This window comes from Neofelis nebulosa, chromosome 2 (genome assembly GCF_028018385.1).
Source record: "Neofelis nebulosa isolate mNeoNeb1 chromosome 2, mNeoNeb1.pri, whole genome shotgun sequence".
Taxonomy (NCBI): Eukaryota; Metazoa; Chordata; class Mammalia; order Carnivora; family Felidae; genus Neofelis; species Neofelis nebulosa.
Genome location: NC_080783.1, coordinates 81,158,501 through 81,182,697, shown reverse-complemented (window position 1 = coordinate 81,182,697; position 24,197 = coordinate 81,158,501). Strand labels below are relative to the sequence as shown.

General features: G+C 39.1%; 1 long non-coding RNA gene and 1 pseudogene across 1 annotated transcript in view; one reads left to right on the top strand and one right to left on the bottom strand.

The window, feature by feature from the left end:
- The first annotated feature begins 3,556 nt into the window (after window positions 1-3,556).
- Window positions 3,557-24,197, top strand: part of LOC131503703 (uncharacterized) — an 86,798-nt gene continuing 66,157 nt past the window's right edge. Inside the window, exons 1-4 of the long non-coding RNA XR_009257538.1 lie at window positions 3,557-4,199; window positions 9,316-9,447; window positions 17,739-17,860; window positions 19,073-19,116. This is a non-coding gene — a long non-coding RNA (uncharacterized LOC131503703). The remainder of the gene's footprint in view (window positions 4,200-9,315; window positions 9,448-17,738; window positions 17,861-19,072; window positions 19,117-24,197) is intronic.
- On the bottom strand, window positions 5,356-13,186 carry LOC131503702 (large ribosomal subunit protein eL42-like; annotated as a pseudogene).

Sequence of the window (24,197 nt, the reverse complement as noted above, 5' to 3'; positions counted from 1 at the left end):
AAAAAATTAGCCACTAAGAAATTCCCTGGATATCCATGAAAAAAATTTATATAAATGTGTGTATTTGGGATGCCTGGGTGGCTCAGTCAGAAAAGCATGCGACTCTTAATATTAGGGGCTATGAGTTCAAGCCCCATGTTGGGTGTAGAGATCACTTACAAAATAATAAATAAATAAATAAATAAATAAATAAATAAATGTGTAATTTTGTGTAGGGATATGTGTGGTGTGATTGTACCTTTATACAAATGGGCATTTACTGTAGCAATGTTTGTAAAAGACTAAAACTGGATACAACCAGCATCCATCAACAGGGTTAAACAAATTATAGGATGTGATACCATTAATCCCTGTAAAGTCATTGAAAATGAGTTTAATTGTCATGGAATGATATGGAAATATTTGATAATGTAAGTAAAGAAAGCAAAGTGTGGCGTAGTATGTGTAATATGATTGTTTTGCTCTAAAGTAAAGATGAAAATGTACAGGGGAGAGAGATGCAAGTATATGCCATGCCTTCCTGACTGTAGATACATCACAAACCATCGATCAGTTGCATTTTGGAGAAAACCTGGGAGTTGGGGTGAGGGCAAAAAAAAAGAATTTTATTTTTCATTTTGTCCTTTTTTGTCCCTTTGTACATTTTCTAGCCTGACACTGTATTAATTTTATTTTACTTGTATTTAGTTTTAAAATGCTTACGTATTTATTTATTTTGAGAAAGAAAGAGAGAGCAGAGAAGAGGCAGAGAGAGAGAGGGAAAAAGAGAATCCCAAGCCAGGCTCCCCGCTGTCAATGCAGAGCCTGAATTAGGGCTCGATCTCAGGATGCTGAGATCATGACCTAAGCCAAGATCAAGAGTCAGACACTTAACCGACTGAGTCACCCAAGTGCCCCTATTAATTTTATTTTATAAAAATACCAATAGGGTTATCTAAGCAGGAAAATTGTACTCCAGCTCTTATTTTCTTTTTTGTACTTCTCTCTATATAAAAGGAAAAAACATACTATTAGCTGTACATTAAAATATGAACTCCTGATTAGCTTACTACAGATGCAGATAGTTACATATAGAAATATTTATAGATAATACACCGTGACACTGAAGAGATACAGATACCTGTATGAAAAAAAAGATCATCATCTCTTACATCACAGTTTATATAAAAGAGTTAATTTGAAATAGATAGCAGCCTTAAAGGTAAAACTTAGGGGCGCCTGGGTGGCTCAGTTCGTTAAGTGGCTGACTTTGGCTCAGGTCATGATCTCGCGGTCCGTGAGTTTGAGCCCCATGTTGGGCTCTGTGCTGACAGCTCAGAGCCTGGAGCCTGTTTCAGATTCTGTGTCTCCCTCTCTCTGACCCTCCCCCGTTCATGCTCTGTCTCTCTCTGTCTCAAAAATAAACAAACATTTAAAAAAAAATTTTTTTTTTAAAAAAGGTAAAACTTAACTATAAAACTTAAAAAAAAACACATCAGAATAAAAATCTTTGAAGTCTTTGTACCCTGAGATAGGCAAATGTTTTTAGACAGAACACAGAAAGCACAAACCATAAATTTTAAAAATTCATAAATTTTATTTTATCAAATTAAAAACGTTCGCTCTTTGGGGCGCCTGGGTGGCTCAGTCTGTTAAACGTCCGACTTCGACTCAGGTCATGATCTCACGGTCTGTGACTTCGAGCCCCGTGTCAGGCTCTGTGCTAACAGCTCAGAGCCTGGAGCCTGCTTCAGATTCTGTGTCTCCCTCTCTCTGCCCCTCCCCCACTCACACCTCTGTCTGTCTCTCTCTTTCTTTAAAAAGTAAATAAACATTAAAACAAAATTAAAAATAAAAGTTTGCTCTTTGAAAGACATCACTATGAAAACAAAAAGCAAGCCACAAAATGGAAGAACGTATTTCTAATATGTAGATTTAAAACACATAAAGACGTAACAAGTCAATAACAAGACAAGCAACCTGCTTAATAATTGACCAAAAGATTTGAAGAAAAACTTCAGAAAAGAACATATGACAGCCGGTAAAGTATATGAAAAACGTTCAACATCTTAAGTCATTAGGGAAACAAAAATTAAAATCATAATGAGATACATACTACATATCCACTGAAATAGCCAAAATTAAAAGGACTAGAAAAATCAAATGTAGCATGTAGAATATGAAGCAACTGGAATTTTCATGCTTTTTTATTGGGAATATAAAATGATAAAATCAACTTGGAAAGATGTTTAGCAACTTCTTATAAAATTAAATATATACCTACTCTAAAATCCAGCCATTCTACTCCAAAAGAAACATATGTTCACCCAAAACTTGTACACAAATGTTCATAGCAGCATTTTACATGATAGCAAAACACTGCGTGGGAGGGGGGATGGGGTGGGGGTCCAAAATGTCCATCAAATAGATACAGTGATATGCCCATACAGAGAAATATGGCTCAGCAATAGAAAAGATTGAACTACTGATTTATGCAACAAAATAGATGAATCCCAGAATTATTATGTCGATTGAAAGAAACAAAAGAGTACCTCATTTTTTATTTGTATAAAATTGAGAAAACATGGGGCACCTGGGTGGCGCAGTCAGTTAAGCGTCCGACTTCAGCCAGGTCACGATCTCGCGGTCCGTGAGTTCGAGCCCCGCGTCAGGCTCTGGGCTGATGGCTCGGAGCCTGGAGCCTGTTTCCGATTCTGTGTCTCCTTCTCTCTCTGCCCCTCCCCCGTTCATGCTCTGTCTCTCTCTGTCCCAAAAATAAATAAAAAACGTTGAAAAAAAAATTTAAAATTGAGAAAATGCAAACTAATTTATAATGATAGAAATTGGACCAGTGGTTGCCTGGTGACAAAGTAGGGGGTAGAATGGATTTTTAAAGGGTTGAAATGAAATTTAGGGGCAGAGGGGTGACAGAAATGTTCCATGTCTCAACAGTAGTGATACTTCTTGGATGTCTATGGATACCCAAACACAAGTAATTGTAATTATTAAATGTATGTAGTTTATTGTCCACAGATTATACTGCAACACAATTTTGTTGTTTTTCATTTACCTGTTGTTCGGGAGAGAGTCACCGAGGATTTAGAGAAAAAGACACTAGAGTTGGAATAAGGGATGGGAGCCAAGATTTAGAGCTAGCTAGTGAATATCAGGAAGAAAGGCACAGGAAAGAATGATACCCTAGGATCTAATTGTAAGAGATGGCAACTTACCAGCTCTGACTCTGATGTCTTCAAAGGTTCTGGTGTCCCTAATGAAAAATGTTATCTGATCAAGTTGTATCCTTTGATCCAATTCTTTCTTAACTCCTCCCTATGCTCCCTATCCCCAATAAAGTGATGGGGTCTGAGGTTAATACCTTAGAACACTGCCAAGTAAATTTTAGATATTATCTGCTAACCTAATGTTTCAAGGAGTGATGTCTGAAAATTGTTTAATGCCTTCTTCACTCCCTGCATTTGAGACTTTTGAATTTCTTTTTTTTTTCTGATTTTTTAATGTTAATTTATTTTTGAGGCAGGGGAGGAGCAGAGATAGGGAGACACAGAATCCAAAGCAGGCTCCAGGCTCTGAGCTGTCAGCGCAGAGCCCGACACGGGGCTCGAACCCACAAACCATGAGATCATGACCTGAGCTGAAGTTGGATGCTTAACCAACTGAGCCACCCAGGCTTCCCTACACCTTTGAATTTCAACAGGGTGCTCTCATGCTCATTAGTGGAACCCACAGTTGAGAACTCTTTACTGTGATGTAATAATATTGCATTGTGACTGCAGAAGGGCACAGTTGGGTTCAAGGCCACGGTTGGCTTTGGTGAGTGGAGGTTTTGGCTCAGCTCTTAAAACCATGAGATTCCCTTTTCTCTGACAGTAAGATTAGCCCTGCCAAATCATAAATGATTGCAGACCAAGACTTTTAGTGAAAGGAAAATCTTATGTAGATAAGATGAGTTTTGAATTCCTAAAAACTAGGAATTCAACTCATACAAAATCAGTGTCTTTTGGGAAAATGGCTCCTTTCTCGACCACTTCTGAATTCTCCCTCTGTTGTCTGGATCATGAGGTTCAATAAAGACTCAGGTGCAAAGATGGGGCTCACGTGTCATAGGTAGGGCTCCGCAGGACCCAGACCTGTTTCCCTCAACTATTTGCTTGTCTGTTAAGAAACCTAATAGGATCAAAGGATGATTTGTTTTAAAGCAGGTATGTTGTTTTGAGTGGGCAATCTTTAACCATTCTCCTGTGGGAAATGTTAACATCTTAAGCCATCAAAAATTATATAGTATGTATGGTAATTGTTTCATAAACTGATAATTTCTCCCTCCTCTTCTTCCCCTCCCTCAGTACGGGCCATAGTGGTTTGAACTGTGTCCTCCAAAAAGATATGTTGAAGTCCTTATCCCCGGTATCTGGGAATGTGACTTTATGTGGGAATTGGGTTTTTGCAGATGTAATTAGTTAAGGATCTTGAGACAAAATCATCCTAGATTTAGAGTGAGCCTTGTATACAATGACTGGTATCTTTATTTATTTTTTATAAGATAGAATTTTTTAAAGTTTTTTTTATCTATTTACTTATTTTGAGAGAGAAAGAAAGAGAAAGAGAGACCTAGTGTGTGAGCAAGGAGGAGCAGAGAGAGAGAGAATCCTGAGCAGGGTCTGCAACTTACAGTGCAGAGTCTGATGAAGGGCTCAAACTCATGAACAGTGAGATTGTCATCTGAGCCTAAATCAAGAGTCGGATGTTTAACTGACTGAGCCACCCAGGTGCCCCAATGACTGGTACCTTTATAAAAGGAGAGGAAACAGAAAAGGAGCCATGTGAAGAGAAGGGCAGAGACTGGAATGGTGGCACTACAAGCCATGGCCACCTGAGGACTGCCAGGAGACAGCAGCAGACTAGGAGGAAGCAAGGAAAAAATCAGCCCCTAGAGTCTTCAGAGCATGGCCCTGCTGACACATTTGTTTGGGACTTATAACCTCCAGGACCATGAGAGAATAAATTACTGATGTTCTCAGCCACCCAGTCTGTAGTAATGTGTTATGGTGGCCCTAGGAAAGTAAGGCATTGACCAATCCCATAAACCCATCCAGATCACCAACAATATTTAATTTAGACCATACCCCAAAGCCAGGTCAGAGAAACAAGGCACTGATATCATAGTCAGGAATGGTTTCTAAGTCTAGACTAAGGTAAAAGCAAAAGTCCAGGGGTGCCTGGTGGTTCAGTCAGTTAAGCATCTAATTCTTGATTTCAGCTCAGGTCACGATTTCAGGGTTTGTGAGTTCAAGACCCACATCACGCTCTGTGCTGGCAGTGCGGGCCTGCTTGGGACTCTTTCTCTCTCTTCCTCTCTCTCTCTCTTTCTCAAAATAATTAAATAAGCATTAAAAAAAAAAAAAAGCAAAAGTCCAAGTAATCGTATGTAGAGAAAAGACAAAAGTTGGTAAGATTGCCAATTAGTACTATTATTTTGGAAGATAGTATGACTTTATCTTGTAAAGCTGAAGATGTGCACAACATTTCACTGAGCATGGCCACTGCAAAGGAGACAGACTGTTGCACATGAAGACAAGTGCAGGAACTTCTAGAAACATCATTGTTCCTAGTAGGCACAAACTGGAAAGAATCCAAATGTCCATCAACAGCATATCGATACGTGAAATGTACAGTATACTTAGAAGTGGAATGTTATTCAACAGCGGATGTTCATTGATAAACCACAGTTACCTACAACTAACCGAATGACTTTTTTTTTTGAGTAAAAATATCACTGTATTTATTTTCATACACATAATGTTTCTACAGTGTCAACATCTTCCTCTCAAAAGCAGAACAGAAGAATCCCAAAGCTTAGAACTGGATCACTTGACCCTTTTTCTTCTTATAACCTCCCAGTTCAAAATGCTTACATCTCTTAACAGCCGGCATCCTCTTGGGCCCGAAGGTAGGTTCAACACACTCAAGCCTCAGCACAATCTTCTTTGTGGTTTCAGCCTTCTTCAGGAAAATTGGCTCCTCCTGGCCACACTGCTTCTGATCACAGCGCCTCTTTCCCTGGGCATACAGTGAATCCTTGCCCTTCCCATACTAGGTCACTTTGTGAGGCTGATGTTTTCCTCACTTCTTACAGAAAGTCCTTTGGGTTTTAGGAACATTGATGATCTTTGCAGTAGCACTGTCAGCACAAAGAAAACGTGAAATGTGGCATCCACACTCCTCGCCTTGCCTCCCCTTGCTCATACCTAACAGGAAAGGGAGGAATAAATCTGAATGACTTTTTAAAACATAATGTTGAATCAAAAAAAAAAAAAAAAAGACAAGAGGAATGTATACATGCTATGATTCCCTTTATAGAAAATCCTGAAAAGAATTGTCAGCACTAAATTATTTAATTTGGACATGCATAGTTGGGTAGTAAAACTATAAAGCAGACCAAGATAGCAATTACCAGAACATTTAGGATAGTGGTTAACCCTAAGAGGGAAAGCAAGTAGCCATGATTAGGAAGAAGCATTCTGGGAGGGATGGGGGGCGGGGGGGGGGGGGGGGGTTGTGGCTCTTCTAATACACCAGTGACAGTACACTGGTGACATTCTTCTTATTAAGCTGGATGGTGGTTTCATGGATGTTTATATTTTTATTTTCTATATGTTTATTCATTATAATTTCTTATATAGAGAATATTTTAAATATTTTAAAGACTTTTTTTTTTGAAAAAAGATAAAGGATAATAAAGGAAAGAAAAGAACCCATAGAAGCTTTGGAAGCATAAATTGTTCTAATTCACCTTGAAGAAATGTGTATGTTTTCATTAGGTTTTTTCACATAATCTTTCCTGCTCAGATTTCCAGCCTGTCAGCTAAAGTCTTAGTGAAGGCATTTTCTGCTGAAATCCAAGATTCTGGAAAAGAAGAAGAATATGATGAAAAAGCTCAACAAATCTTAACTGTTGCCTGGATGTCAGGCCACGTGGAGAATGTGGTATTTAGCTTTGCCACAGACAAGCTCCCCCAAGGCTGCTGAGTGGCTGGAGACCGGTGGAGGTATAAGAGGGTGGTGAGCAAACAGACAGCACTTTGCATTTCCAAAGGGCTTTTCACATGGTCTCCTTGGAACCTCACCTTGCGAGAAGACTCTATTCCTTATATGTTCCTGGTGAGACTGTTAAACTACAGAGAAGTTAAGGTACTTGTCCAAAGTGTCAAGTTAAGGAAAAGACAGGGCCAGAACTGGAAACTACGTTTTCTCCACCCGAACGCAGTGACTTTTAATGGAGTTCAATGGTAAATGTGGTGACACCGGGGCGCCTGGGTGGCGCAGTCGGTTAAGCGTCCGACTTCAGCCAGGTCACGATCTCGCGGTCCGTGAGTTCGAGCCCCGCGTCAGGCTCTGGGCTGATGGCTCAGAGCCTGGAGCCTGTTTCCGATTCTGTGTCTCCCTCTCTCTCTGCCCCTTCCCCGTTCATGCTCTGTCTCTCTCTGTCCCAAAAATAAATAAAAAACGTTGAAAAAATTAAAAAAAAAAACAATGTGGTGACACCAACACACAGTAGCAGAAGACTCAGTAGTACTCAGTTGGTGTGATGGAAAAGTCTCAGACTCGGGATGTCAAGCCGTGGGCTGAGAGCCAGCAGACTCCAAGGGGCTGTGCAGAAGAGAGACATGGTAAGCTAATCGGAGGACGTTTGTATTTTGTAAGGCTTGAACCCATGGTGCAATCGAAACAAAATTCATATTGCTTGTGATGGTTTGTAGTGCTTAGCAAAATTCTCTGCTTTTCTTCCATGTGGTTGATATTCCATCCCCCCTAAATACTTACACCCTCCACGCCAAACCCCAGTTCTTTACAAACTCAAAGCAATGAATCACTTAGGAAAACATTTCGGATAAACAGACATAGTCAGATCTCTGTTTGGACTTCATGCCGGAGAAAGTGAGCAGACCTTGACTGTTTCATATCGCTGCCCTCGATGCCAATAAGTCGACCGTTCGCAATACTGCTTCTGGGCCCTCGTGTGGTTGCAACAGAGGATATAGGAAAAGATTGAACAAATATCATCGTTCTATCTCAGTCCTGTCCTCAAAGCTTTTGCAAACTTAAGCAAACTATTTTTCATGATACCCTCCACAAACTGTGGAAGTCTACTGAAACCGTTCCTGGTACTGATACTTTGAGTTTGGAAGGTAAAAGGTAAAAGTCTGCATTCCTTAAAAGTTTTGGTAATGTAACTAAAATAAAACATAAGCCAAAATGAAACCAAAACTAAGGGCCCGGTCAGCATCAAAATGAATATATTTCTCTTGCTTTTCACAGTTGATTCTCTCATACATTGCACCTGAGAAGCAGGCCAGTGGGTTGCTAATTTTGTAGAATGGTAAAGCATCACTAAGATCATTAGAATCTGGGGGACAGAGACAAGGCAAAGATGGCCTTGTAAAGGGAAGAGCACATGGTGGCAAAGGTGTTTGCTTATCTATTGAGCTGGGTACGATGCAGGGTCTGGACAAAATGCACTCTCTACTCTAACATGGGTCTGGGCGCCTGGTGGATACGTCAGAACAGCAATTCAGATCACCTCCTCCTTCCCCCCTCTGCCCTTCCCCTGAGAGTTTCCTCCATAGTACAAATGCACACAACTCCAACATCTAACGTAAACCTTTTCCACATCATCATACTTCCACCAAAAATGAAATACAAGAAGAAAATGAGTTGAAACCCTTTGGAGAATTAGGAAGCTTTACATCTAGAGTTTATCTTTTAAATTGAAATGACACGTGTATCACATAATCGACATATAAAAAGAAGGCATTTAATTCATTTTTAAGAGTCTGGTGGAGTTTAAGGAAAGGCCGTGGACAGAATGATTTTCACCTTGAGCTAGAAGCCAGCACGCCTGATGCGTATCACTCTGGTAGACAAAGGAAGTTTCATATTCCTTCTCTCAGTGTTTTGACTGCACATCTACATGTAAATGGAATTGGCATCTGATATCAAACTATCCGAGAAAATAAAGAGAAGCAAATCAACATGGATTCTTAGACCAGTCTCTGCAGAAAGAATTTAAGTATTTGCAGATTTGAAGGAAACCTTCACTTGAAATTGCAGGAGGCTTGGAACTGATAAACCTCAGTTTCCAAACCTGAAAACTGGAGACAATAACGGTACTCTCCTCACCGGGTTGCAGTGATGGTTTAATGAGATCATATAAAGCACTAAATAAGAAGTTGAGTACTTAGTAATTGCTTAATAAAAGCTATAACTCATGATCCTGTTTATATCATGTCCTATAATATTTATTTGCATATGCAATTTCAGGTTAATAGAGTGAATAATAAGAAAACTACAACAGACTGGAATGTTGTGCTGCAATCTACAAATCAGTTTTTCTTCCATCATGCTATTTACTGCTCATAATCAAGCATGTGGTTCTATATTTTCATGTGTCAGGTGAGGAAACTAAGGCCAATCTTTAGGAGTCCATAAGCAAACAAAAAGTAGGAATGCTGCTTTGAACTTTTTTAATACATCTATTGTGCCAAAGGTAGTTTTAGACATATATAAAAATTGGTTTCAACTGTTTTTAAAGTAATATCTCTTTGAACTATATTTTTATAATTTTGATCATGACAAAATGTTCTTTGATCATATTCTGACCACTCTGAGAAATGCCCTATTCAAAGAAACACCCTATTCCTTTTGTACCCCTTTCATTAAAAAATATGTATTAAAGTAAAAGTGCAGGAACATGTCATATAGCTATAGGCATCTCATGATTCCAATCTGTATTATCTCAAGGGCTTTTCCCAAGTAGGATGAAATAGAGACCCAAAGAATTTAGTGGCTTTTTCTTCTTTTTTGGTTTGCTTGTTTTCAACACAAGATTTATCCAATTAACCATGGAATAAATAGGTTAATGATAATTTATTACCGAAAAGCTGCACTGTATGTAGGAATTGTTCCCTGTTTTCATGGGAACTGTGTAGTGATTAAAATGATTTAGTAGCTTATTAAATAGAAAATGACACCTGTTCTACGTAAGACAATAAGCTAGTATTTGCTATCTCTCCATCCTGCCTGCATGTTAGAATCACCTGAGCTTTCAGAACTGACTCCTGTCCACACCTCACCCCAGAGATGCTGACTTAATGGGTCTGCGGTGGAGCCTGAACACTGATGATCAAAGGTTCTCAATATATTTCTAGTCTGCAGCCAAGATGGAGCATTACTGCGATATTACTGTGATAGAGGAATATGAAACAAACAACGTTTAACCTCCCTCAAGGAGCTTTAGATTCTACTTAAGAAAAATATACTTTTAAAGTTCATTGACATACTTTAAAAACATCTTAAATGACCCACCACTGATAAATTACACATTCCTTTATCTTCCTATTCTCTTATATCTCTCTCTCTCTCTTTCCCTCTAGTAATAAAATGGTTACAGTTCGCAGAAATAGAGAAATCACACCTTGAAATAAAAAGTATAAAAATCAAGAGCACTTAATAATATGCTTACACATCTTAATACATATCTTAATAATATGCGTCCCAGATATCTTTAGTCATACAGAAAGGGAATTTCTTCTTGAGAAATGAAATGTGCCCTCCAAGTGTCTAATAATAATTATAGATCTTAGGGAGTGTGTTAATCGTGAAAACGACATTCAGAACTGATCGTGGGTTTTGTTAAGGCCCTGTGAATGCCTGTTGGTGATAAAAGCAAAATCCAAGGTTTTCCCATTAGCTAGATCATCACCTCTGCTTCCTGGTTCAAATACTTGCAGCTCTGTCTCCAGTCCAGTGTTGTCATTGCACCACCAAGAACCAAGTTCTCCTTGTTAATAGGCTACGCTAAAAGCTGGAGAAGCCCCACTGGAGGAAGTATGATTCCAATTTGAGGATGAAAGTACAATACCCCCTGCCAGGTTTAAATTGAGAGCATATTATGCATTTTTAGTTAATTTCTCAGCCTGCAGAATAATTCGTCACATGTGTGCAGTATATATATATATATATATATATATGCGCTCCCTCAACTGTTTCCTTAGAGACCCTCCCCTTGATGGGGTAGTTGTAATTGGGGCAAAAAGTTAATAAATGACAATCACAGTTAAATACCCGATTTATGAAAGAAAATGCATGTATTAAAATTAAAAGGGGAATAATCAAAAGCAAGAGGAGCGGATTAATACATTTTTCTTGTCTCTGACAATTTTTTGTTAACATCAAGGCCCAGAGCACCATAGGAGTGAGGAAGTGAAATGAAATGTTTCTCAAAACACATGTACGGAGAAAAAACATGATTATAGCAAGTTAGTGTGGGAGAATCCACCCTCTGCATGGGAAAACCATACCTTCCTATGGATTTTAAATCAAGTTCTTCTGGATCGATTTTTTGTAGGTGTATTAGAAACCCTGAAGGAGATTTTGCAGGCCTTCCCTTTCGTCCCTTTCAAGTGTTTTACTTTTTAATATTAATAACTGTTGCCATCTCCTACATAATTGTGGTGTCCATGATTCAGAAAAAGTACTTAATGATCAAACTCCTATGCATTCAGTAATGTTATATATTTATCACATTTTTATATATACATAACATTTTACATGTATGTTTTCATATGTGTGTATATATGTAATTAAGCACAATTGTACTTGCATACATTTGAAAAATAGGATACACACAGGTCACCTGAATGTGTCTCCATATTTTGTAGTCCCTGGTCATCCTTTCCTTTGTTGGCCAGAAAATTCCCCAGGTCCTCATCTTAGGTGTCTGCAGAATGTCCAGCCCCTCCCACCACGTTTCTGAAGTTTCCTGAGAAGGATGCTTTTCCTTCCGACTCTATTCTCCTTTTTCCACTTCTCACTTTGCCTTCACGGCCACTGTCCATCCATCTAAGTCCATCACCACATGCACGGACGCGCCCTCCTCTTCACTTGCTAAAATATCACCAGTACACTACATACAGCTTTCATTCAAGATCTGCGGGGTATAGAAGGGTGAAATCACACCACAGCAAAGGAAGCAGTTTAAAACTGAATAGCAAACATCTCTGTTCTGTCCTTTGTCCAGCACTCCTTAGCAGGTATTATTTCTTCTCTCTCTCTCTCCAGAACCAGCCTGAATCTATTTTGCTTGAATCTGTTCTCTTTTAACCAAGAATTTCTCCCCTTTCCACTACCTCTCCTTCAACCACCTTCCTCCCTCCTCGGGAAGGTCCTCCACCATAGCGAGCAGGATTTCCCTCTACCTATTTTTGGCATCAGGGTAAAATGAAAATCTCTATTTCAAGACGTAGAGGCTTTAATCCCTTCTTTTTACTAGTCTGGGTGTTACGGTTAATCTAAAAAGTCCCATTAAGTCTCTTTATTCCTGCTCTCCCAGAGTAATCTGCCCAAACTTTAGTCTACTTGTAACATCCCATTTTTTCCCCTCCCTGCCACACATAGGGCTGAAAATTATTTATCAGGCCTACAGAAATGCTTGATGCACCCCTTGACATGCCCCAGGGCATGCCCCAGGCAGTGGGCCACAGCTACACCAGCTTGGAAATAGCTGATCTGTACTTTCATAAAACTATCCAGTGAGTACAACTGGCCTTTGACACAGCTCAGTTTTGGTGAAAGCATTCCTTCCTCTCTATCATGGATTTTCCTTCTTTTCCTTTACCTCACTTGCTTTCTGTAGTGAAGCTAACGAAAACCTACAGAGAAAAGAGTAAAAGAAAGCTAGCAGTAAAGTGTTAACGCTCCCAGAGGCATGACATTTTAATGTGCAGCACAATCTTCAGCCGAGAGAGCTTAAAGCAAGAGTGTCTCTGACTGTGGGCTATTAATCATCCACAAGTCAGTAAAGAATCTATCTTTGGAGGACAGGACGCTTCCCCAACCTTTGGAATCATGCAATATAACATGCCTCCCTATGCTGTCTTCCTATTCATTCCCCCCTTTCCTAGACTAGCTTACCTGAATAGAAGAATTAAAATGGATGAGATCCAAGTAAAATCATTTCTTCCTCTTCCAATCCAGAGTACTGGTTTAATACTGCTTTATGCTTCTTTAATTGTCCTCCAAATGGATCACAGCACAGCCCTGACTCCCTAATAGGTGATAAATAGGTTCTTATAAGAAACCCCAGTGCCCAGGTCCTATAGAGCATTGGTTGATATCTGAAAGTCAGAGTTGTACATCTGTCTCCTCCTGGAAAAAAAAAAAATCTGTTAAATTATAAACTCACCAGTCAGGATGTACACTTGCATTTTGGATCAATGCCAAGTAAATATTCAGTGACCAGCATTATGTTGCAAGTTGTTAGGATTTTGAATCAGAATCAGATTCTCTGGGTCTGCAACTCAACTCTGATATGAACCAGGTGACCCAAGGCAGGTTATTTAATATGTCTGGCTTAGTTTCATCATATGTGAAGTGGGACTAATAAAGTACCTTCCCTGTGGGTTTGTTGCAGGAATGAAATGGGACAATTACTCTTTAGTGCTTAAAACAGTGTTTAGAAAAAAATCCAAATGTGACTCCTCATGGCTGTTTTCACTGAGGTATCTGAGCAATAGATACAGATATCAAAATGATTATGAAACTGATGTTTAGAAATTGCAAATAAAAGTGCAATGAATTGGCTACACAACTGTAGAACTCCCAGCCTCTTTGAAACTATCAAATGTAAGGAGAGGAGAAAAAGGGTAACCATTTATTAAGAGGTTTCTTTGGAGATAACCATGGCTGTTTTGAGTTCTCACAACTCCTTTCGAATGATTGATGGTATGGTCTCATTATGATTTAATCTACTGTTTTTTAACTTCGAAGTGAGAAACGTCTTCAATGGGACTGCTTTGAGACCTTGATGTTGCTTGCCCTGGCCTGGAGAGCATTGTGTAACAGGACCTGACTCCCGCTCCAATACTCATGAGAGCTGACTAGTCAGAGAAGCGCTCAGTGCTTGGGTAGCAGAGGAAGGACCTCCTGCTTCCTGGTTAGGGGCAGCTGCAGAGACAGCATTCGTGAAGGCAAAGGATGTAGCAGCATTCCCCATGGATCAGATGGTGACTACCAAAGAGAAGATCACCTGGTTACCAGTACTGACAGAGTTGCCTGGGAGGGGCGGAGGGCCCCAGCAGCTAAAGCTGGAAAGGAATGTCAAAGGGTCAGAAGTTGTTTAAGGACTCACATGTGGCCACTCCATACAGAAATGCATGTGTTGGTTCAAGGTTACTGCAAGATGGCAGGCCCATCCAGCCTCCACACTGAGTTCTACACAGAATCAAAAAAGTGTTCCCAAGAGAAATGCCAGCTTTTCCACCATTTGCTAGGCATAGAGGGCTGTTCAAGGAAGATATTTCCTGGTCGTCTCTTTCCCCTCTCCTCACCACAATTCTGACCTCAAAGGATCAGAAATTGGCTAGCAAGTGGTGGGTTGCATTAGTCAGGGATCTTCAGAGAAACAGAACCAATAGGATGTGTGTGTGTGGAAAGAGATAGAGATAGAGATAGATAGGGATGTCTGAATGTGTCTCCATATTTTGCAGCCCAGGGTCATAAGGATATGGCCATAGATAGGGATATCCATCCATCTATCTATCTATCTATCTAATCATCTATTTATATATTTTGAGAAATTCTCTTACACAGTTGTGGGGCTTGGCAAGTCCACAATCTGCAGGGTTGGTGGCAGACTGCAGACCCAGAGCAGAGTTGTAGTTCAAGGAGTCGGAAGGCAGTCGGCTGATAGAAGTCCTTCTTGCTGGTGGGGGGTGGGGGGTGGTCAGTCTGTTCTATTATGGCCTTCAACTGATTGGAAGAGGCCCACTCATACTATAAGGGGCAATCTACTTAAAATGTGCCAATTTAAGTGTTAATCTCATCCAAAAAATAATTTCACAGAAACATCTAGAATAAGGTTTGAGCAAATATCTCAGTTCCCTGGCCTAGCCAAGTGGACACATAAAATGAACCATCATAGGTGGGGTGCAGGGGAGAGGACAGGAGCAAGGATATGAGTCAGAAGCTGGCCACAGCACTTCCCCACTTTGAGTTGGCAGGCATATGGGGAATATTTCATGTTAAATCACCCAGTGAATTTGATTATCATTAGGCACTGGCTATTCTAATTTTTGACATGCAAATCTCTGTATTACCTAAAGTAGTCTTAGGACACCAGGAGAGAAATTCATGGTCTTACCTGAGTACTCATTTAGGAGCAGGGGAAGATACTAAACATTTTTAAAAAATGGAATACCAAAAAGAAAAAAACGAAACAAGTCTTTTGATTGCTCCATGATTATTCATGTATAATAAACCAGTTACAAGTACCAGGTACATAGTATATATTCAATAAATATTCACTTATCATTATAATACATACATATAAGATAATTTACTATAAACAACACAGAAAATCGATGTCCTTTTTTTATACATCTACTTTCTTTCTTAAAGGTTTTTATTTTATTTTTTAGAGAGAGTATTTTTGAGAGAGAGAGAGAGAGGGAGAGTAAGAGACAGAGTGGGGGAGGAGCAGAGAGGAGAACAGAAGAAATGCAGCAGGCTCTGCACTGACAGCAGCGAGCCTGATGGGGCTCAAATTCGCATACCACCAGGTCAGGACCTGAACTGAAGTCAGACGCTCAACCAGCTGAGCCACCCAGATGCCCCTATAATCTAGTTTCTTGATAATGACATATACATGTAGTCTGACAACCTAAAACAGATGAATACTTTTCACTAAATTGCTTGATAGGTGGGAAAGAACAAAATTTTTTGGTATGTGTTTGCTTCTTTTATAAGGTTATATTGCAAAGACTGTGCCTTATGTTTTGGTGTTTCACATAAACATATTGTCTGAACTTTCCTCTGTGGGAGGATAGATATAAACTTTGAAATTTAAATACGCTCACACTATGGCAAACATATTTGCCTTTGTTGGTGTTTATTATTGTCTATAGCCTGAAGGCACTATTGACTCTCAGGTAAACAAACAATTAGCTTGCTATTTGAAGTAGGAAGGTGTTATTAACAAATTTGCTTACCCATCTACCCCACTACCAACAGCCAGCACTTTGGGTCTTTTGCCGTCACCCTTACTCTTCCTCCCTTTCTCAGTCTTCCTCTACCTCTACCTCCATTTCTATTCACAAATACCTTTCTACTCTGCTACTCTGGATTCCAGAAAATACAGTTGCATATTATACTCAAAGGTGACGAGTCTGGGGCATCAGTCAACCCAATGCAATACTGATGTTCAAGGGTACTTTTTGAGATGCTATCTTCTTGGCTGTAGAAGCAGCCTATTAAGAGATGCTTTTCAGATTGAAGATGAAGAGCAATAAGAATAAATCTTATATCCAGATGCAGCAAGCTTGCATTAGGGCAGAAATTGATTCTATTCCACAAATAAATTTTTTCAGTGATAGTCTTAGTGGGTCTAATATGGCCATGGCCTTCTTGATCATCCTTTCTTTTCTGTTTTTTTTTTTTTTAAATTGTGTATTATCAAGCAATTTAGCACTAGATAATGCAATACTTTATCCAAGATGGTTTCACCTTTTTAAAATTCTTGCCAAAGCCCTAAATTTTGTTCTTTTTTTTTTTTTTAATGTTTATTTATTTTGAGAGAGAGAGAGAGACAGAGTGTGAGCAAGGGAGAAGCAGAGAGAGAGGGAAACACAGAATCTGAAGCAGGCTCCAGGGTCTGAGCTGTCAGTACAGAACCTGATGTGGGGCTCAAACTCACGAACTGTGAGATCATGACGTGAGCAAAGTCTGGCGCCCAACTGACTGAGCCACCCAGGAGCCCTGCCCTAAATTTTGTTCTTACATCAAAATGAGACATGTGTGAACTCACAGAAACTGTAACCCAAAATAAATTACTTTAGTGGGCCACTACAGAAGACCAGAGGTGGACTGGGGATGACATTATGTTGAGAGTCTTACTTTCCCAAACAATAGTGGGAAAGGCTTGGCTGCATCCTTCAGTGACATACATGTTATCTAATTTGTGGTTAAGATTTAAACAGGATCCCTGCTGGAAAGTCAGGTGGTTTCCACAGGCTTATTTTCATTCCATCAGACCACTTTGAAAATAAGATCTGCCAAGATTTTGAAAGTGGGCTAGAAAGAATGTAAGTCTCACCATTGACTTTTCAATGCTATATAAATCAAAAAGGTTGCCAGCAAGGAGACAGAATGAACAGGATTCCACAATGATGCAGGCAATTACTCTGGTAAATGTCGAGCCTTGGAAACTGAAATTGTGACTCTGTTTTCATATTGAGCAGGAAGAAGGAGATCATCCTCAGCTTTTTCTATTGATTAAGTAGCTGATACTTTTTCAACAATTTGTGGCTTTTTGTTAAAGCTTAGAAAAGCACTTTGTTAAAAAAAATAGTGTTTCATTCATCAGATCTCTAGGTAGTAAATTATAGTCAATTGGAAGTTTTTGAACACCTCCTAGGAGTTGTGATATACATTAACAAAATTGGGTAACAGATTTATCCAAATCGGAAATATGAAAATGAGACCAACTTACATGAAAAACAAAAGGAAAAAAACTGGATTTGGAAATCAAAATGTGCAGCAGTAGGAAGAAAGCAGTCATTTCCACCCCAGAATCCACTGTGAGGGCATCACATTGCCAAGCTTTGTTGCCAGCGTGGTCTATATTCTTTTCAGATCCTGTGATTATTTTCATCATACTTTCTAAGAGGCTCTCCTCTCCCCTTTTCCAGACTTTATCCCTACAAAAGTTGCTGAAACACAAGTCTTAACTGATGTTCCTAGAGCTGAACATATGAGAAGGCAGTGAAACTGACCGGCGTACTCCTTACCAGTGGGGCACAGGGCTTTCCAAGTAGGTAACCATGAAAGTGACCATGCCAAGGGACAGAACAGGAGGTCCTCTTTGGGTAAACAGGACATGCTTCCCCTTTTGACCTCTGGCTGACCTCCTGAGGGAAAGAGCCAAAGTAGTCAGCGTCTCTGGCCAGTGAAATCAGTATCAGTGACAACTGACATTCAGAGAACTCCCTGAAGCTTTGAGAAGGAACAAAGCAATGACACAGCAGTATTTCTAGGCAGAGTTAAATGATAACAATACTGTATATGCTCATTTATACTCAGTCTGGTATCCACTACCTGTCACATTGCCCTGTGGTAAATATCCTGTAGATTTATGGTGATTTGTTATAAAACCAGTTATCCTGTTGTCCTCAAATGGCAAGAGAGTATTTACACCTCATAATATGTGAAATATGAAGATGCAAGGCCCTTTTAATTTTAATTGGGTTCCTGATTAGGACAGAGAATGTTGAGCTGCTATTGTTGTTTTGTGGGCTTCTTTTCAGCACACAGAACTAGCAATAATCACCATGAACACCTTTCTTATAAATACGATAAATAAATGTGGAATGAAGACTTTGGGGCCAAATTGGCATTGGTATCATTTAATTTCTTCTGTGTTTCCAGCCAATTAAATGAATGGGTGCCTGTGGTAATTAAACTCACTTTGATAATTAGACACTGAGGATTCTTAAATTACTGAATGTTAATGAATATTTCCCAAGTACGATCCTAAGTGCTGCCAAATGGAATTTTACTGTTTATTATTATAGAGTTCTTTAAAAAAAATTCCACATATAAAAATTGAAGCTAGAAATAGAGGATTTTATTTTGTTGCCTTTCTTTACGAGTCTGGGCAGGTTGATGAGATTTGAATCGAAAACAAATTTTGTTATAAACGAGACATAGTTGAACTAATTCCTTGGAACTTGGAAGGCCACACATAATAGTGCACAAATGAAAGCCACAGACAGGAGAAAATTGCTGCCTCACTGCAGTTGCCTACAAATAGACAACCCATAAATGCCAACTCTCTTTGCTAATAATTTGAAGCTAAAGCAGACAAAAGGTCTGAGCATCTTGGAGGTGTGCTCCAAGAAATATACAATGGTACTGCTCCGGGTTTTCCATCAGCAGATGAACCATATTGAGCATTCTGATCTGAACACTGTGGTTACAGTGATTCTTGAGGTTGTTTTATAACCCTTGATAACTTGTTCCTCAGGCCTACCGTGCAAACCAGCAGATACTTGGATCAAACATTAAGCAGTAAGTACTCTAGGAACCATTTCTAGGCCATGCCTTACATATAATTATTTATTTCACATATTTTAAGTATTCAAATATTTATTTCAAATAGATCACAAAGCCTTTCTATCATCTCACTGAGAGGGAGAAGGAAGGGATGAGCCAGAGAATTAGTGTTTCTTATGCATCCTTTATGTTCCAGGCCATGTCCTAGCTCTCCACATATCGTGATGCCGTCACTAAAAAGTGATGGCATATTGATGGTTTCCTTATTTCTATGGGACAAGACAACATAAAACTTTAGCACTAGCCCAACATATTCTACACTATACTATACCATTTAAATCAGCAAATTCATACTCGGTCACTGAGGTCAAACCTAGCCCCACCATTTCAGCACCATGTTGAGGGAGCCTCTCTGGGGCTTGAATATCTCACCCATTAAAGGGGGTAATAACCCTGCCAAGCAGGGTTGTTGTGAAGGCTCAGCTTGATAACATGATAAAAGACCAGAGTACAGTTCCTAGTATTTTAAATGCCACTTTCTCCCTTTCCTTTCTCCCTTCTTGACAGAATAGGGGATAGTCACCTTTTTAACATACTCCAATTTGGCCTTAAATCAGTTTTAATTATGCTATCTAATACAGATAAAAGGAATGAATAAAATGAGTCCTAAAGATACAAATCACAGAGAAAGGTTCTGGGGGTCTTCTTATACACCTCCCTAATAAGTGGATGGAATGAAAGAACGTCATTCAGTAAGGACACCTATAAGCTCCCCTTATAAAATTCCAATCCTCCCCGGTTGGTTCTGGGGATTGTTTTATTTCAGCCATTCTGTCCACATTCCAGATGGCAAGAAGCAGAACTTGGGGCATTCGAGCTGGAGGAAAGAGCAGAACAGAAGCATGCTTCCTCACTTTAGGTGTGTTTCTTCAAAGCTCACATAACACATGTGCTAACATCCCATTGGCCAGAACTTAGACATGTGCCTTGCTGAGATGCAAGGAAGCCTGACTAGTATAGTTTTTATTCAGAGAAGTCACGTGCCAGCTAAAAGGCAGGTTCTCTTAACAATAAAGGATACATTGTGTGTCGGATGACACTCTTTGCCACAAGAAGTGATTATAAAATTCAAGGTAGGAAGGCATTGTAGCTCTGATATATTCTGGATATATTTTGAACTTAAACCCAGATGAATTTGTTGGCTAATGAAATGGAGAGTGCTGGAAGAATCAGGGATGACTACGTGGTTTTGGGGTCTGAGCACTGAGCACTTGTCCTTTAAAGAGTTGGAGAAGAAGCAGGGAAGTAGGTTTTTGTGGTGAGTGCAATTGGGTTTCAGTTTGGGGCTTGTTGTTTGAAATGCCTACATACAAGGAAAGACACCAAAGAGACAGGCCATATACAGAAGTTCTGAGGGAAGGCCTGGACTAGAAATGGATGTGGAATCATCAAGTTTCAAGATGTGAGCATGAGGACCTCATGTTTGGAGATCTGAAGAGTGCAGGAAACAATAAAAGACACTAAGAAGCAACCAGTGAAATTAAAAAAAAAAGTATGGAGGATTGGTGGCAAGCATGTGGAGGTTCTCTTGTGAGTACTTTCCTCTTTCTGGTGGGCAATGCATCAGGGGCACCTAGGTGGCTCGGTCGGTTGAGCGTCTGACTTTGGCTCAGGTGATAATCTCACGGTTCGTGAGTTTGAGCCCTGCGTCGGGCTCTGTGCTGACAGCTCAGAGCCGGGAGCCTGCTTGGGATTCTGTGTCTCCCTCTCTCTCTGCCCCTCCCCTGCTCATGCTCTGTCTCTCTTTGTCTCAAAAAAAAAAAAAAAAAAAAAATTTTAAAAAATTTTTAAAAAATTAAAAAAAAAAAAGAAGCAATGCATCAGCTGAAATGACGTTGAGAGAAGATGTGTTGGTGGTTTGAAGATAGAGAGGAAAGCGTTAAATGGTAGTATGGTAGTTTAGCCTTGGGATCAAGACAGCTCAGAGAGGAAGAGGAAAATAGCACTTTGGGGAGAGCTCTTATCTTTGGAGCAAGGAGAAGAACTGATGAGTGGAACAGAGAAAGATTAGCCCAAAAAAACAAATATCAAGGATAGAAAATATTCAAGGCAGGACAACATATTACATGCGAGTTTGAATTAAGAAGTCATATTCAGATCCCATGTGCATTTCTTCTTAGTTTTGTGACCTTAAGCAAGCAACTAGGCTCCACTGGACTTTACCTTCCCCGTTTGTAAAATGGGAATAATAACAGGAACTGCCTCAGAGCATCATTTGTGAGCATTACATGAACTATTGCTTGTAAAGTACTTAGAATAATCCTGGCTCATCACATGCCACTGTTATCAAAGTCAGAATTGCAGAAAGGAAGTTGACAAATGGCCACAGACCATCTGAATGATGTATGTGGAAGCTGGAAAGTACTATCTCCACTTTGTCGGTTCTGGGATGCGTGCAGGGCCTGGGCTGATATTTCTGAGGGACACATTCACACGTGCCAGTGCCTGGGCTCCATGTCTGCTCTGGCTTGGCTTCCATGACTCACTGGAAATGATTCTCTTTACGTTATTTCAGTCTAGAGATGAGTCTTGGTTGAGGCTCTAAATTCACCAAACTTAGAACCACCATCTCCAGACATCTTTCAAGATATCAAGTTTTCCATTGTTTAAATGATTTAAGTCATAACTTTCTGCTACATGCAGCCAAAATTATCCAATCTGATATGCTAAGGAAATAAGGGCCTCCTCGATCAGAGTAAGAATTCATTAAATCACACTTTTTTTGATAGGTGTAATATAACAATAGACGGCTCCTTATTTATTCTAGTCTTATTGAGAAATAACTTACATACATCACTGTATAAGTTTAAGGTATATAGCATGATGTTTTGATTTATATACATTAAAAAATTATTACCACAATAGATTTAGGTAGCATCCACCGTCTCATATAGATACAATAAAAAGGGGAAAAAAATTCTTGTGTTGAGAACTCTTAGAGTCTTCTATCTTAACAACTTCCCTATATATCATACAGCACTGTTAGCTATAGTCACCATGTTGTACATTATATCCATGATACTTATTTATCTTATAACTGGAATTTTGTACTTTTTGACCCCCTTCCTGCAATTTCCCTTCCCTCTCCTACTTCAGGTAACCATAAATCTGACCTTTTTTTTGTATAAGTTTGACTGGTCTTTTTTATCATTATTATTAGATTCTACATTTAAATGAGATTTATCTTTCTTTCTCTGGTTTATTTCACTTAGCATAATGTCCTCATGGTTCATCTATGTTCTCACAAAAGGATTTCATAATTTCTTCAGCTATGGTATACATAACTTAATAGAATATATTAATATTAGTGTTGTATGTAATATTAATATAATCTATATGGTACAAAATATAATTTATTTATAATTATATAACTAATTTATTATATATATGTGTGTATATCACAATTTCCTTATCCATTCAACCATCAGTGGACACTTAGATTGTTTCCATGTCTTGGCTATGACAAATAATGCTGCTGTAAACACAGGTGGGTAGATATCTTTTGAGTTTAGTGTTTTCATTTCCTTTGGGTATATTCCTAGAAGTGAAATGGCTATATCATATGGTAGTTCCATTTTTAACTTTTTGAGGAATTTTCCTTCTATGCTTAATTTATGAAGCATTTTTAATGTGAATTGATATTCAGTGTTGTCAAATGCCTTTTCTGCATCTATTGAGATGACTATATGATTCTTTTCTTTCATTCTATTAATGTGGTAATTGATTGACTTTAATTGATTTGTGTATCACTTTAATTTTACTTTTTCACAATTCTATACAAAATTCTCAAAGGCAATAAATTCCAATTATACTTTCTGATGCAACTGAAAAAAATTCCCAAAATATGTCTTGATATTTCTTCGTTGTTCCTATAATTACTTACTCATTTAACATATTCAAATGAATTCCATTTTAATATAAGTATAATAGTAGCAACAATAATAATAATACCTGTTGCATAGAATAAACTTTCATTAATTTAATTCTCCATTGTTATTGAATTGAAGATTAAAATACTTCTGGTGTCAGGTTGGAGATGTAGAGACTTATAAAGAATATCATTCTTGTATCCAATGGAAAAAAGGCAGTCTGTTTAACAATTGGTGCTGGGATAACTGGACAGCAACATGCAGAAGAATGAAACTAGACCGCTTTCTTACACATACACAAAAATAAACTCAAAATGGATGGAAGACCTGAATGTGAGACAGGAAGTCATCAAAACTCTAGAAGAGAAAGCTGGCAACAATCTCTTTGACCACAGCTGCAGCAATTTCTTGCTCGACACATCTCCAAAGGCAAGGGAATTAAAAGCAAAAATGAACTATTGGGGCCTCATCAAAATAAAAAGCTTCTGCACTGCAAAGGAAACAATCAACAAAAGTAAAAGGCAACCGATGAATGGGAGAAGATATTTGCAAATGACATATCGGGTAAAGGGCTAATATCCAAAATCTATAAAGAGCTCACCAAACTCCTTACCTGAAAAACAAATAACCCAGTGAAAAAATGGGCAGAAAACATGAATAGACACTTCTCTAAAGAAGACATGTGGATGGCCAACAGGCACATGAAAAGATGCTCAACGTCGCTCCTTATCAGGGAAATACAAATCAAAACCACACTCAGATATCACCTCACTCCAGTCAGAGTGGCCAAAATGAACAAATCAGGAGACTATAGATGCTGGAGAGGATGTGGAGAAACAGGAACCCTCTTGCACTGTTGGTGGGAATGCAAATTGGTGCAGCCACTCTGGAAAACAGTGTGGAGGTTCCTCAGAAAATTAAAAATAGACCTACCCTATGACCCAGCAATAGCACTGCTAGGAATTTACCCAAGGGATACTGGAGTGCTGATTGATAAGGGCACATGTACCCCAATGTATAAAGCAGTGCTTTCAACAATAGCCAAATTATGGAAAGAGCCTAAATGTCCGCCAACAGATGAATGGATAAAGAAGATGTGGTTTATATATACAATGGGGGCACCTGGGTGGCTCAGTCGGTTAAGCTCAGGTCTTGATCTTGGTGGTT